The sequence below is a fragment of the Saccopteryx leptura genome, chromosome 8 (genome assembly GCF_036850995.1).
Source record: "Saccopteryx leptura isolate mSacLep1 chromosome 8, mSacLep1_pri_phased_curated, whole genome shotgun sequence".
Lineage (NCBI taxonomy): Eukaryota > Metazoa > Chordata > Mammalia > Chiroptera > Emballonuridae > Saccopteryx > Saccopteryx leptura.
The window spans coordinates 68,973,957-68,978,508 of record NC_089510.1 but is presented as its reverse complement, the minus strand read 5'-3'; the positions used below and the strand labels follow the sequence as shown (position 1 = coordinate 68,978,508).

Here is a 4,552-nt window from a genome sequence, read left to right as displayed (position 1 = left end):
ACATAGATCTCTGACACTTAATACATTTACTGCCTGCCCGTCCCTAGTCTGGGTGGTGTTCCCATCCTAGCTCTGGATTCTCCTAGCAGAACTCAAAGTCTGAGGCTTGCTCCTATAGTCTCCGAGCCACCCCACATCCACCCCGTTTTTAGGAGCAGCCTTTAGGTCAGGACCTCGTGTTCTAGGTATACCAGTCACCAGCTCCCTTTGAGGTCTCAAGAAAATCTCAAGCCAAGAGTTTTGGATTCATTTCTGGATCATTCTCTTGCTAGTTGTATGATTTTGGTCAAGTCAATATCTCTGGACAACAGTCTTCTCATCTGTAAAATAGAGGTGATCATGCTGTTGGCAAGATTTAGAACAGCAAATCTGGTAACATGGTGGGAGCCCAAGAATAGTTTTTTATTTGAAAACAAGTGAGAATCAGAGAGGAGCAACAAGGAGCCCCATTTCCTCATGGAAACCAACCAGGGATGGAGTCAGTGTACCAGGTTGCATCAAGGTGGGTTTCAGGAGCTGTGTGGCTCCTGCAGAGATCTGGTGCTGGGAGTGATGCACGTTCTTCCCTCGTCACTGAGAATGGCACCTGTAGCTGGCCACACGGCAGCAGGGCCACATGCTGCAACAGGCCTTCCAGGGAAGGAAGGAGCCTCCGCTTCTGACCACGGCACCCGCGTGGCCTGCTGAGACGCGGAAGCTGGCGAAGTCGGCGTGTTGTCCTCAGGCCCCTGGGCTACAGCAGGGGTTGGGGGGCCCTGCACCCCTGTATGTGCCCAGAATCAGTTCACACTACTCGCCTCCCTTGCACAAAGTTGCAAAACCACTTCAGGTCTCTCTTGTACTTTCCTAGCTGACAATTCAAGGGCTACCTGCCCCAAGCCGAAATTGGGACATGTGCTCTGTCAAAGCATTCTTTCCATGGCTGAATGTACTTATTGAAAAGTTCTTTTTTTTTTTAATTTTTAGCTTTTTAATACGGCTCAGCGTGTGTGGTTCATTTCAGCTCCTTCACTGCCAAACCTGGGGGCAGGGACTGCTTCAGTCTCTCTGCTTTCTCTTCGTCTGTGATGACCAAGGTATAAAGGCATCTGCTGCACCAGACTTTAAAATCACATTACCCTTATTTTTCTTTTCTTTTTTGTTTTCTTACAGGGACAGAAAGTCAGAGAGAGGGATAGATAGGGGCAGACAGAAAGGGAGAGAGATGAGAAGCATCAATCATTAGTTTTTCATTGCAACACCTTAGTTCATTGATTGCTTTCTCATATGTGCCTTGACCATGGGACTACAGCAGACTGAGTGACCCCTTGCTTGAGCCAGCGACCTTGGGTCCAAGCTGGTGAGCCTTGCTCAAACCAGATAAGCCCACACTCAAGCTGGGGACCTTGGGGTCTTGAACCTGGGTCCTCTGCATCCCAGTCCGACACTCTATCCACTGCACCACCACCTGGTCAGGCTACCCTTACTTTTCTTGATCTTGACAGATTTGGCATCCTTTTGTCTGGCTGTGAGCAGGAAGTCCTTGATTTCTTCAATGTCACAAGGCATAGCTGTGTGCGGAGAGCAGGCGGCCGGCACAATGAGCAGCAAGATGCAGAGAACTGGAAAGTTCTTATCGAGGAATAAAAACAAACTTCCAGAGGTGTAATGAATCACCCTAATTAGAAGGAACACAAAATGTGCAAACGGAGCTGTCCTGAGGACACACTAATGACATCAGGACAGGTTTCCTTCTCAACAGCTGAGAGGTTGAAGTCCTGGGCTCGGGCGGAAGTGAGGAGGTGGACAGGGTGGCCATGGGCAGAGGTTACTTGCTTTGAACAAATTCTCCAGACAGTTTTTAAAAGCATGATGATTAGTGAAACCAGAATGAAAAGATGTAAATGGATGTAGTGTGAAAGCAAACCCAGGGGTCACAGAGAGCAGCTGATCAAAGGGTTGGCATTATCATTTTATTCACTCACTCCCTTGTGCCCTCTCCCCAGCTGGCCAGCCGTGTGGGTCCTGTACCCAACCCAACCCAGCCCCAGATTTCCCGTGTAATTGTCCACCCCAGACTGGCCCATGCACTGGGGGAGACCAGGTTCCGACTCCCTGTACACAGTTTCCATCTACCTTTAAAGTCACCCATAGCCTGAGGGAGGGAGAGAAGGGTGTGAGGCCCAGGACAAGGAGTCTCCACCATCCCAGAATAAAGGTGGGTCTCCTATTAAGTCTGGTCACCATCACCCGTGCCCCAGGGGACACACAACATACTCTCCTTCCCCAGTTTCCTCCACTCACCGTGCGAGAAAGCACTGTGCTTGGATGGCAGAGACCAACATTCTGATTCTGACTGGGTCCCAGGATCCCCTTGAAAGGAGCCAGTTGGGGGACAGGGGAAGCAAAATCTTGTCCTGCATCTTCCTGTGTGACCTCGGTCAAGGTAGTTAATCTCACTGAGCATCAATTTACTTATCTGTAATAAAGACCTCACAACCTCTCCCTTATAGGCCTGGTCATATGCAGAGCACCTACAGTGTGTCCGTAGTCATGGTGCACTTTTGACCAGTCACAAGAAAGCAACAAAAGACGATAGAAATGTGAAATCTGCGCCAAATAAAAGGAAAACCCTCCCAGTTTCTGTAGGATGATGTGGCAGCATGTGCGCATGCGCAGATGATGATGTAACACCGTGTACACAGTGGAGCAGCCCACGGCCATGCCAATCGAGATGTGGGCGGTACAGAGGAAAGTTCAGTGTGTTCTGTGGCTCACTAAATTCAAATCCGTGACCAAAGTGCAACGTGAATACCGATGCATTTATAATGAAGTGCCACCACATAGGAATGACATTACTTGGTGGGATAAGCAGTTGAAGGAAACCGGCAGTTTGGTGGAGAAACCCCGTTCTGGTAGGCCATCAGTCAGTGACGAGTCTATAGAGGCTATACGGGATAGCTACCTAAGGAGCCCTAAAAAATCTGTGCGTGAGCCCACATTGAACTGCACTGAATAGGTATGAAACTGGGAGGGTTTTCCTTTTATTTGGTGCAGATTTCACATTTCTATCGTCTTTTGTTGCTTTCCTGTGACCGGTCAAAAGTGCACCATGACTTTACGGACACACTGTATTTTATTGTCCGGCACATAGTAGGTCATTGATAAATAGTGACTCTTAGTATATAAAAGCCATTAAGACATATAAAAGTGTAAGGGATACCAACATTAATAATAATCATCCCATTTTCCTTGTTCCTCCAGGCGGAGGAGGTGAAGAGAGAGAACTATATTTTACAGCCATTTCAGCCCTGATGCCTGACTTCTCATGGGGCTCCTTGCATTGCTCTTAGGCAGATGGGGTCTAGCTAATTTCCATGGCAACTTTCCTCTTCCCCAAATCCATTCAGACCCACAGATCTGGTATGACCCTGTCTTAGGGGGCTAAGGTGTCACTCCCGCCCACGCCATAGCAGTCAGGGCCGAGAGCAGGGGTATCCCTCCCTGCAGCCACCAGCCCTTGCCACTCCTTGTGAGAGCCCCAGGAAGCTCTCCCTCCAGCTTTTCCAGCTCCCACACTCCTGTGCACGACCCCTTCTCACCCCTCCTCTGCCCCACTCAGCCTGCTCAAGAGCAATGGCAGCAGTGTACGTGGTGGAAGGGGAGACTCAGAGGAAAGCCTGCTCGCTCTACTTGTCTGCCCTGTCACCACATGCACCAGGGCTGGGCAGGTGGAACCCCTGCTAGATGTCCGCAGCCTGGGCTAGCCTCGCAGTCGGGTCCTCCTCCCTCCTCCCAACCCCTCCAGCCTGTGGGGATGGGGGCTGAAAGGGCGATCTTAATTTCTCCTGCTTCTCAGCACAGCTGGGAGAACCAGCAGGCAAGGGCAAGAGGAGGTGAAAGGCCAGGGGCCTAATCTACAAGCCACCCAGCCACCAGAGCCCAGCTTCCCTCCTAACAAGCCGTGCAGCAAGCAAATTATCTTTGTTGTTCCTGGGAAATCTGCAAGTACTTACCCGTGTAATTAGCATCTGTGCCTTGTGCCGGCAGTTCAGGTGAACAGGCCACGGCTATCCGGTGCCAGGCCGCCTGTAATCAAAACCAAAGCAGCCGCCAGGGTGCTCTCCAGCAAAGACGATGTCAAACTCAATCACCTGGGATGGCGTCCCCAAGAGCCAGGGCACACAGGGGCCTCAGTAGCTCTGAAATGCAAGAAAGGGATGGGTGGGAGGCCAGTGTTTCCACAAACCACCCTGGCACTCTGAAGCTGGGCCAAATAGAAGGCCTAGGGCCTGACCCACTGATGCAAAGGCTCTGGGCCAAAGTATCTGCATTTTAAGCAGCTTCCCAGGTGACTCTGATGCACAGCCCCAGCTTGGTAAGCACCGGATGTTCTCCGAGATCCCTTGGGTTGGCAGAGTAGTAATAGTGATAAGTATCATTTATAGGCATACCTCATTTTATTGAGCTTTGCTTTATTGTGCTTTACAGATGTTACATTTTATTTTTTACAAATTGAAGGCAAGACTATGCACCAGCAAAAAGATTGTGATTAATTTTATTGTAGTGGTCT

General features: G+C 50.0%; 1 pseudogene; it reads right to left on the bottom strand.

Moving 5' to 3' along the window:
- Positions 1-971: 971 nt before the first annotated feature.
- On the bottom strand, positions 972-1,577 carry LOC136379439 (large ribosomal subunit protein eL38-like; annotated as a pseudogene).
- Between the last annotated feature and the right edge of the window lie 2,975 nt (positions 1,578-4,552).